This window comes from Parasteatoda tepidariorum, chromosome 6 (genome assembly GCF_043381705.1).
Source record: "Parasteatoda tepidariorum isolate YZ-2023 chromosome 6, CAS_Ptep_4.0, whole genome shotgun sequence".
Lineage (NCBI taxonomy): Eukaryota > Metazoa > Arthropoda > Arachnida > Araneae > Theridiidae > Parasteatoda > Parasteatoda tepidariorum.
In genome coordinates, this window is record NC_092209.1 from 4,078,307 (window position 1) to 4,090,654 (window position 12,348).

The window sequence follows — 12,348 nt, forward strand, 5'->3', positions numbered from 1 at the left end:
CATACGGGGAAAATGACGAAAGCGAGTCAACATAAAATATCAACTAATGATTTCAAAAGTGATGAAGAAGTAATGGTAAGTACTTCTTAAAGAAGTTTTATTCATATATATGTTACCGGTAAAGTTTGAAACCCGGTATTCTATAGAGCATACTATAGAATGCCAAATGAGAAACCGGCAAAGTATAAAATGCATCTCCGATTCGTTTCGATTATTACGTGGCACCTGACTTAACGAGCGCTTCAATCTCAGAATTTGTCATTTGAACTTAGCGGTTTTTATATAAAAATTTTGTTTCCCTTAATAAGAAAGGCACAAATTTTGTTTTGTACAACTTTCATGTTTCGTTACGCATTTTGAATAAAAAAATTTTAATGGCACTCTCATTATTTTTTCGGAATAACATTTTTATTTTTGAGAAATGCACACCACTTACTATAATAACCTCATCAGGACTTTTTTTTCATACTTTGCCTAAATAGCATTTGTCATTCTATAGAATGCCGGCAATTCATGCTTTGTCGGTAACATATCTATCTATCTATATTATATAAAACGCTAATACGTACGTATGTATGTATCAATAAAAACCGATGATATTTCTTTTCTCGCGATTCGGATTGGCGAGCATGAGTTTTCAGCTGGCAACAGTTTTCATTTTTAATTGATTGGATTCGGCGCGCAAGAGCACGTAGTGAGCAACCAGATAACAATAACCAGAGTGAGCATTATGAGGTTGTTCAATTCAGATTCATGCACTAAAAACATGACAATATTTAATTTAAACTCAATTAGGAATTAATTAATTAAAGTGAGAATGCTTTAAAAGGCCGCTGTTGAATTGATATTTTTCTACTGGGAGCTACCTAAACGTCTAAAAAACGTTTAAGTGTTTGTATTGAATGCATTGAATTTTTTTATATTTCGCGTTTATTTATGCATTGAATTTTCACGCTTTAAAACGCAGAATATTAGTGAAGCAATATTTGATAATTTATTTTGCTAATATGTTTCTTATTTAGCTAATGTTTTGATTTTTTCACCATGTACAATCTAAATAGCTAATATACTTTTTTAAAAGCCAATAAGAACATTGGTAGAATTCTTCTACATAAGTACAATACTATGTCTTTGATGATAATATATTATGTCTTTGTGCTATAACATTGTGTTTATTGGCCAGCGAGCGCAGCGAGCCATGGTTCGCGGCGTGAATTGCGTAGCAATTCTCGGAGGTTGGCGAGCGTTAACGAGCAGGGGGCGGAGCCTCCTAGTATATAGTATAAGCATAGGAACTGAAAGATTTTTTTGTTCATTAAAGTAATTAATAATAAGTCAAACTAATAATGTTTTGTTGAAGTATGCATATCAATTATTGATACGTCAGTAAAAGATAAAAAATAAGTAAAAAAATACTGATAAAAATAAATATTTATTACAGACATTTAGTGTCTCCTCACTACACTGTGCCCAGATATAAGTGTGCATGATAAGATTAAGAAGACCCAAGTCATGCTTAAAGGTGCTTACTTTTCAAAGCACCTAAATGGTGCTTAGCTTTCATTGGATTTATATAAAAAGGTGTTTACTTTTTATCTTTTACAAAATGTAAATTTTTTCTTTACCTTCAGGGGAGCACACCCTCTTCAGAGGATCAAAAATGTGATGGCAAGTCTACATTTTCCTCACCTAGACAAATGTCTCCATCATGCAACAAGCATAGTTATCACTACTTTGTCATTCACACCGAATAAGTTTCGGCGTATAAACTTCTTCATATCGATAAGATGCGCCATTTATATTTTAACATATTCCTGAATTCAGTGCGAACTCTCGTATGATAACTCTGCTACATTTAGTAATAGACTCCCGGTTTCTGGCTACATTTTCCGCTTTCCAAAATAGAACAAAAATCTCCCGGATTTGGGCTGATCCCAGTATACTATAAAACTTTTTTACCAAACGAACATTTTGATAATCAATTTCGAAGATTTTCTACATATTGTTTTTGTAAGTCAAAAGAGTAAGATGTTAGCGTACTGTTTTATTTATAAATCAAACTAGGTACAGTCAAAGTTTGGGCCTATCCGGATTTTTTTCATTACTTATTTATTATTTTATGAACGTCATTGAACAGTCGACCCAATTTTGAGTATACAACAACCAATGTTCAACTTCGCAGCCTTGTTATTTTTGAAGCTAATCCAGAAGACAAGAAAACTCCTAGATCTTGTTTTGGAAGAAATTTTGCCCTCGTGAAGAACTTTTTGACGGAATTGACCCGCGTTTCCGTTACATGGAGAGGGAAACCACAAAAACTTTCCACGGTTACTCTGACGGCAGGGGGACTCTAACCCATGATCCGTCTACCAATGATGATATATTACGTCGGTGCGAAATTCGTATCGACCAGTCATCGCCGGGATTCGAACCTGGTTTACCTTATTGGAAGGCGAACGCTCTATCCCCTCAGCCACCAGAGCTCTAAATAAACTTATTTTATTTTAAAACCGTCGTTGAACAGCCGACTCATACTTTTAATTTACGACTACCACTGTTCAATTCCATAAGCCATTAATTTTGAAGGCAATCCAGAAGACAATGGAACTCCTGGATCAGTATCCCCAGGGGTATTGATTTGTTATGGAAACTTGGAGGACTTTGTGACCCCGATAGATTTAGCGTGAATCGTGACCACCGCACTACCTCCTGAGCCACCATAGTTCTATTTATTATTATTATTTTTCATTTGCATTTTTATTCTTTATTGATCAATGGCAAATATTCTACGTTTTTAAATTGATCACCAAAAGCAACTCGTGTTGTTACTCATTCTTTTGACAGATGAAGTCTATGCCATAACATCAAAAGCACTTGTGAGGTTATAACTACCATTCAGGCACTAGGTCATCCATATTATTCCACATTATATAGTAAGTTTTTGTAGCCATTGAAATCAAACATGACTAAATCTGATTGTCTACCAACTTTTATTAGTTGCATAAAATTTTTACTCTGTTTTCGAAAATTTTATTTTCATGTTGCTCAATATCCGTCACCTTGTACAGGGTGTCCCAAGATTATTAGGACAAACTTTAAAGGGATGTTAGGGACATCACAAGGTACATCCGGTGCTTCTTCCTGTGGAAACCTTTTACGATACAATCTTTCTGCTGCTTCTACATTTCCCCCGCAAATTCGTACATTATGTGCTCAGCTCAGTGTGCATAAAACGTTGCTTAACGGGCGATGACTGCAGCTACACAGGTCTGTTTCGTCTAATGCGATTGTGAACAACACCACTTAGCGGCGAATGAAGACGTTTCCGGCCATAGGTTAATAGAAAAATGCCTTCCATAGTTTGTCCATGTTAAGAACACCCCTATCCATTCGTCTGGAGAGGTGGAGGTTACGAGGTTTAGTTTTTTCAAATGGGGGTGTTGGGTCATTATTGAAGACTGGTTTTGACTCGGATTGACGCGAGAAAGGGAATCCGGGGGAAAAGAAGCATCCCCTCTTTGAAGTGCACTATTTCTTGTTTCCATAAAAGCAGACGACCGTAGACTTCGTGGCGAGGGGAGTTCTTTCGTTTGACAAACTATACCTTCCCTTCAAATTCGTGCTAACAATGCAAATTTAACTGTTTTTTTCTCGAATATTTTTATTTATTTATCAATTTATTTATTTGCAGTTAATAATTTCTCTTTCTCAAAATTAACGTTTTAAAGCACTTGGCTTGATTGAATGCAATAAAGAATGAGGAGGAAATTAGATATCGCATATAAATCTTGACATATGGAGTAAGAGAAACAAGTAAGTGAAAATTTTCAGAGCGTCTATAATCAGTCGGGTCATTTGCTCATTACAGTCATTTGCCTTATTTTATTTACCTCTGTCTAGTTTGAAATAAAAATCATGCAATCAAACTCAAAACTTATGTGGATTATGTTACAATAAAAGCGAGAACGAAAACGATTCTGTTACATTAGACATACTCATATGGATGCGAATCTTATATATTATTTTTTCGGATTAATTATAGTACCTCCGAAAATGTCACTTACCTACATCTTTATTAATTTTCAAGTTTTTGTAAATGTAAAAGACTCAGCAGAGGTAAAATTCGTTTACAATTTAATATAAAGTTTCAGTTGTATTACAAAGTTACTCTTTGCAATTTCATCTTTTATATTATAAGGTTATAGTTACACATTGTTGCCAAGTAAATTTTACTTCTAATTTATAATTTCTCATTGTGTCATACTTTTTGTTATACATTCTGTGTTCTTAAGTTCAATATTTTAAGCATAGCTGATTTTTTTCAGATCAAACTAATCTCGTTCTTTTTTCTACGCATCTTGCAAAATATTCTTGAACAAAATTATAATTATTATATATTTTATAAACAAAACGTTTTTTTGAAAAATATCAACTTTTCAGAAAAAATCAAAGACAAATGTGAGGCAGTCATAAAGGTTGGTGAGGGGGGCGGAGGGAGAATCCTAGTTTAGATAATAAAAACATAATAATTAAAGTCAAAGAGCCGCTATGGCAGGCCGATACGAATTCCACATCAGGCTAACACTGACCACAGTGCTGATGAAAAGAATCCTCAGTGGTAGACGGATCATGGGTTAGAGCCCATTGCCGTCAATCTGACCGTGAGAGGTTTTCCTCTCCATGTGACGCAACTGCGGGTTAGTTCCATCTAAAAGTCCTCCACGAAGACAAATTTCTCCCAATACTTGATCCAGAAGTTCCCTTATCTTCTGGATTGGGTTCAGAATTACAAGGTTACGGAGTTGAACATTAGTAGTCGTAAACCCAAAAAATGGGTTGTCTGTTGAACGAAGGTTGTAAAATAAAATAAAATTATAGTAAAGAAGTAAAATTATGAAGCTACAATATAGAATTTTTCTTTTATTTCTCAACACATTAGATTTTGTGAAGGAAAAAAAAAATTACCTTACATCAGAAATGTATTTTAAGCATTTCATTTCACTTGTGAAAACATTAAAAAATGGCATAAAAATTTTTAAAATGGATTTAAAAAAAAAAAAAAAAAAAAAATTCCTCTGACAACGTTAACAAATGAAAAACATTTGAAAGTATTTTACATACACATTTAAAAAAATTCCAATTTTTTCAATGGAAAAATTATATCGGCATAACAGTGATCATGACAAATAATTGAAATTTTATTATTTATTAAAAATCTTTTATTTCAACTATGTACTTCTAACAATGTTAAAATCTCGTAAGGGTCACCGTTGTTTTGGACAGCTCAAAGGAATTACGATTGAATAATAAAAAAAATAATATTCTATTTTTAATTCGAGAATTATTAACTGTTAATCTTAACGTACAAAATACCAAAGAGGCGGCTCTGTAAACCACAGAGATGCAACTACAGAGTTAACTCGCTGAAAAGACCAGTCTCGTTTATAAACTTAACACGAGTTCTTCTTTTTAATTAAATTTGTTAGAAAATTTTTATCAGTTTTAAGTATTTCTTACGATTATTATCTCTCTTTGTTTTCTTTTAGTTACTTGTTTTGCTGTACAAAAACTATAAGATTTGAAATTAAGATGAGCTGTAGAAAAATATTCAGAGAATGAAATTTCAGAATTAATTCAGATTCTGTAATTAGTTCGAGAATTATTAACCTTTAAACTTAGAGTAAAAAAATATCGTGTTTGGTCAATCTGCTGGCGATTGAAATGCAACAATGGATCTTAAAATTTAACGTGCTGATGAGTTTGATCCTCGCCGGCCAAAGACTCCCCGTGTAATATATGGTGACAGGTGCACTTTAAATCTGTTGAGTCACCAAGTCCTTCATGTTCCTATAACGAATCGTACCTTTGGGGAAACTGGAGATAGATCATTCTCTCCAGGTCAAAATAACGATCTGTGGATGAATGAATGGGTCAGCCCTATAAACGGGTTGTGACGTATGCGTGGCTGAAGTCGTATTTTTGGTGATAGATGGCGCCACTGATAAAAAAGAAACGCACCCTCTGCCTTAAATTTGCTTGGTGAACTGACATTAGAAACAACAAGAGTCTTTTTGATTTTAACGTGAATTTTGTTTCGAAATTCCGATTTGCTCTAAAGTTATTGCAAGTTTAAGTAACTTCATAACCCGTATTTATTTGTTTCTTTTTTTTAAAATTGACTATTTATCCATCAATTTTAATAAATTGTGATTGTTTTAGTTGAACTACCTAAATCAATCTTCTTTTTGCAAGAGAACAGTATGGGCCCTAAACAGCAGCCTATCTAGCTTATGCGTAAATCCGGCCTTGGCTTCTCCCATTCCATCCAGTTTTTTCCACTTTCTTCCAGACAAAATACTAAAAATGAAAAAAAAAACTATCCCCCCCCCCCAAAAAAAACATGAATAATGCCCGCTAAAAGAAAAACAAAAATACAAATGCATTTATCATCACTTTCCTAGCTTGGTTCATTCCAATATAAATATAATTTCTAAATTTTATTAAGCTTTTTTCGAAATTTTTGGAGCCACAAATAAATATTCAAGCAAAGAAAAAACAAAACTGGTATCAAAATCTAAGTTCTGAGGAAGGCATGACTGAGAGTAAAAATAAATACTTGTTTGGTTTTTAGAGAAAACGGTAAGGACTACAAACTGGCTTTAATCTTTTCATTCTTTCTTTGTAATGAATAAATGCGATGAAAAAATATTTTAAATAAAAATTTCACTTTTTTCTACAATTTGAAATTTTTATCGGTGCTTTACGTACTGGATTATTTGTAAATGAATAATATGTATGAATATATAAATGAATAATCTATATTATCATAGTGTTGATGAATATGCTGCCATTTACGAAAAATGAAAAGATACATTTTTTAATTGAATGAACATTTTTTTTCTTTTAACTATTATTTTAGCTACTTCTTTTTATATTTTTTTCTTTTAACTATTATTCGGCAGTTTTAGCAATCTAAAGATAATAATAAATCTTCAACCCGTTGTTTTATGTCCTAATAAACTCCAGAAATACTTAATAATAAATAAGAATATTTTCACAGTGTTACTTAACATACTTTATATTCTTCCACAATTTTAATTGCAGAATTTAGAAAGTATTCAAAAAATAGGAATCAAATTTTTAGATATTTATTAAGTATTCAAGTAACTTCTAATGGAAAAATTAAAAAAATTTTTTCTCATTAAGAGTTTAACATACGAAGCGTGTTTCCAAAATGTTACTTAACGTATTTTATGTTCTTCCACTAAAAATTCAAATCTTAATTTGATATTAGAAAGTTTTAAAAACATCCATTTACATGTAATTATTTTTTTCACAAAAAATATTTTCTTTTTAAACTAGAAATTAAAGTAGCATATATTCTTTCAACTATTAAACCCGGAAATTTCAACTATTGTTTTACTCAAAATAATCTACCTCTTCATTTCTTTGAAATAAAAGGACAATCAATTAATCGTAATAATTAATCAACACAAAAGTTTATTTTAGAATGAAAATTTATTTGGTATATTAATGGTACAGAACTGTAAACAATAACAAATTAAACTTTGAACTCCATCTTATCTATAAAGTTTAAACCAATATTTTAATTATAAAAAAAAGCATTTATTCAATCAAAACTATATAATAATTAAAAACAATACTGAAGACAAGCACATGCTTACATTTTAAAACTAATTGTTGGTAATTCAAACTACAATGAATAAAATATATACTTTCACAATAACAGAGTTTGACATGTAAGCTGATAACTATGGATATGACAAGTTTGAGCAGCTTTTGATAAAACAAATAAATAAAAAGAAATCTCACTTTTTTGATATTCCCTCTTCATACATTAGCAAATATTAAACAAAAGAATGAACTAGAATAAAACCTTTGATTTTCTTTCAATTAGTTACAGTTAGACAAGTTCACATTTTTATTCATTATAAAAAATAACAGTAAAAAACCGCTGTTTATGATTTTATTTTCGCTACTAAAGTATTTGCTGTTAGACTTTTATAAAAATTAGTCCGTAAATTCAAGAAGTTTTTTTGATAAAATATGAAAAAAGAACAAAAACACGTGAGTTATTTCTAGCACCCACTTAAAGCTGTATTCACGTTGTTAACTTCCGAACGGCATCAACTATTTATGTACAGTAAAGTGGCTATGTGCTGCAAGTTGATACCACTAACAGTGCCACCTGGTGGAAAGCAGCAGAGATAGAGATCCTATTTTATTAAACGCGGTACGGGATTAGAGGAAAAAATGAATTAAATTATAGGGCATCATTGATTTGGTCAAACCTTTGTATCGACTTACATTAATTGCTGAGTAATTTTGCTTTGCGACTAGGGCGAAAAATGGCTCAAAATGATCTTAAAGAGATATTATGGGGGGAAAAAACTAATTAGCGCAAGATACCTCTATTTCAATGTACAGAGTTTAAAGGAAGCTTGAACATCAAAAATAAAGGTATCATTTGATAACCGTATGCTTTGTAAATGCAATAGGCTCCTTAACGTTAAGCGATTTTCCCACTCTTCACACATTTCCGTTACCATGATTACGTGAAATCTTCCTTTTAGTAAGAAATAAGAATATACTGACGTGAGGAAAAAGCATGATTTGCAGATACCATAGTAAGGGAAAGAGGAAAAGTATGGAGAATGGGAAAATTGTGTAACCTTGTGAAGCAATTTTTGTTAACAAAGTGTTTAGTTTTCTATCTTTCTGTGATTATTTCGGCACGTAAGACATTGCGCGTTTTTATTTCACCTTTAAGATATACAAAGTGTCTATTTGAACTAAAACGATAATGTTAAACAATTAGTTGATTTACTTTTTCAAAAATCTCTAAGTACCATTTTATTAGACAGGGAAGCTAACTCTGAAGTTTTTCCCCAGGTTATTCAGAAAGTGGTGTTATATCTTGTAGTGCATAAGCCACTATAAAAAAACCGGGACATCTCATTTATAACCGCAGCTGAAGTCGTTAAAAAATTAAGTGTTACATTCTTTAAATTAAGTTACGACTCATGAACATTACTACATAAAAGGTACCTATCATCTATTTTTTTTTTTCTAGAACGAAATTAAAACTTTTATAAAACCTTTCTTTACCCACGGGAATTATTTTTTGGCGTAATTAATTATTATTTAGATAATATTTTAATCGATACCAATGCAAGAAAATATTTTATTATCTCATTGAAGTCTCGCATAATTTCAGATATTGGAAAATTCATGACAGTTTGCTCATTAGCCTAACATTTTACGAATTTTTCAAACAAAACATAACTTAGAAGGGAAAAAAATGCTATTTAGATACTTATGGCAAATTGTATTGTTTGATCAACAAATTTTAAGGCCTTAAAAAGAGGGAGAAGCTATTTGGGGAAAACTAGACAATCAAATCGCAGAGATGCCAACTTGCTCCGGACAGCGAATAAATATTTTCAAGTGGTAGTTTATTAATTGTGATTTTTGGTTTAATAAATTCAATTTAGTAGATTTTTATCCACCACTATTTTTAAATAATTCGTAGGCTTATATAATTCACCACTTATTAGTACATCATTCGCTCTATGCCTTTTAAAAAGTAAATAAAAAAAAATAGTCAAATAATTGCAAAATTTACTTTATAGTTATTTACCGTTTTTTTTTTAATTATTTTGTCGTGTCTGGAGCAGTTGGCATCTCTGAAATCGGTACAGAGGGAGAAATATTAAATAACTTCTGATCTAATAATTGATTTTATTCGGATGTTGTATTTTATTAATTAAAATAGCATAGCTTCAAAATTCTTACCGTACTAAATTTTGAATGAAATTATATAGAATTAAGTGAAGAAAGTTATCGATTCGTTTAAGAATTTTCCAAACTATGGTGAAAGTAAATTAACAATAAGAAGCCTAAACTTTTGTCCGATTTCTATTCGGATAACTTTTCATCTCAAATTTTTGATGGCTAAAAATCCGAATCAGTCGAAAATGAGTACATTTATCCTGACAAAGTGTGTTTTACTTTTTTCAGGGGTGATTGTGAGCCCAAGTCAAAATTCCGGAAAATTTCTTGAGTTAAAAAAAAACAAAAAACAGTTTAAATTGAAAAAAATTTAAACAAGGTTTTTTTCCTATATTTCTTAGTTTACTTAAAATATTACACATACTTATACCATTTACACATAGCTATGATGACCTGGAGAAGTAATTAAAATTTACAAATATGTCTTTCTTTCTTGAGTTTATGATTATAACAACTATTTACTGATAAAAAATGAATATTAATCATGAATATAAGCTTATAAAGTATCTCTCTGGCTCTCCCTTACAAACAAATAAAATAAACTGTGTTTTTAAGTTCCACCTTTGAAAATTTGATTTCCGGAAACTTCTGTGATAAATGATATTTTGAAACGTCTGGACCTTCGATCTCCGGAAACTTCCAGATCACTGTTAGCGAAAATTCCGGAAATCCGGATTTTTTCCGGAGCACAATCACCCCTGTTTATTAGTTATCAGCAATTAATTAGCATGTTTGAGAAGGTTAGGTCTACCAGAGGAGATCAGTTCCCTCGGCACTTTTAACACATGAAAATCCGATCATTATAACTAAAGTTATTTTGGGTGATTTTTCTTTTACTTACTGTTCATACAAAGATTCCTCAATAATATTGAGTTAATTTTTATGATGGCAAAATAAGCATACATTTTAACTTAATTTTAAATAGAAACTTTTTATCTCATTTTCTTAAAACTCAATGATTTTAATGCATTAATTCCTACTCCCATCTCATTTCTTTTTAACGCCATCATGATAATTTGTCGAAGCAGTTAGGCGTCGTATTGCGTAGCCCCTTAAGGGGCGTGGGGTTATGATTTGCTTATTTTTGCAGACCACGGAGAAAGAGTGGTATGAGCAATAGGTACATCAAATACTAAAATCCCCTTATTTATAATTTTTCAATGGAAAAAAATTATACTAGAATTAATTTCAATTTTGAAAATAAAAGCTTAATTTAAGGCAAGATTTTTAAATTTTTATAAAATAAATTAAAACAGTATCATTTTAAAGGGAAATTAAATATTTTATTTGAATTTAATCCTAAAATTTTAAAAAACTAGATCACCACAGTAAGGCCGGCCACACTCTGAGGAGGCAAGCTGGAAGCGAGAGGAATACTCGGAAGGTAAATTTGTTTCCTATAGGTTACCACTAGCAAGCGCACATTGAAGAATTGAAGAGTTTTCTTCCTCCAGGAGGCAAACAATTCCTATAGTTTGTCCATAGAAAGAACTCCCTTCGCCACGAAGTCTACGACTGTCTTCTGCTATGGACACAAGAAATAGTGCACTTCGAAGAAAGGAGCTTCTTTTTCCCCTAATTCCCTTTTTCTCCCCCAGTCAAAACCTATCTTCAATAATGACCCAACACCCCAATTTGAAATAGTTATACCTCATATCCATAGTAACCGCCACCCCCCCAAACGAATGGCAAGGGGAGCTCTTTACATAGACAAACTATATAAACCTCTCAAATAGGTCTGGAGCTATTTTCACCTCTCGTAAAATCTTATCTCCTCTTCGCACGGGATTTTGTTTTGCAAAAAATGAGGGATGATCACGAATTGAATTAACAATATTTGTTATGAATGTAATGCTATGAATATGAATGTAAGTATTTTGTATGTTCTTTCCATCCTCTAAAAAAAAAATTTTTTTTTTTTTAGATTATTTGCAAACAATTTTCTGCAACATTGTTAATCGAATAATAAATTAATAATAGTTTTATATAAGTCAAGAGAACAAAATTCGTTATTGAAAGAAAGTGAATATTTTTCTCTACGTTAATAATTTCAATTGTCGGTAATAAGAAATTCGTACTATTCGTGTATAAAATTGTCGGCAATTTTATTCCAGACATTATTCTAGAGAATATTGTCCTCGAAGTCCCTCACGTTAAAGACACACAAGGAATTTATTTTATATCATTTACAAAAACAAAACAAATACTATCTAGGAAATAAAATTAAGAAATTCGCACTATACTGAATAAAAACCCTAAAAATTGCTCCTTAGAACAATTTCAAGTGCACAAAATTGTTCTTAATTAATATTACATGCATAAATTATGTTATCAAAAATTTATTTTTCAAAATTGATTCTTTAAATTACAAAGAAGACGCTCTTTATTAATTTCAAATCTGAAGCAAAAAAAAAAAGAATAAGTAAATAAAGAGGAGGATTGAGACTTTCTTATGTAAGAGTCTGAAGGGGTTTCAGGGTTCCCACTCTATGATGAGATTGAAATTCAAGGACTTTCCAGGACTTTTCAAGGACC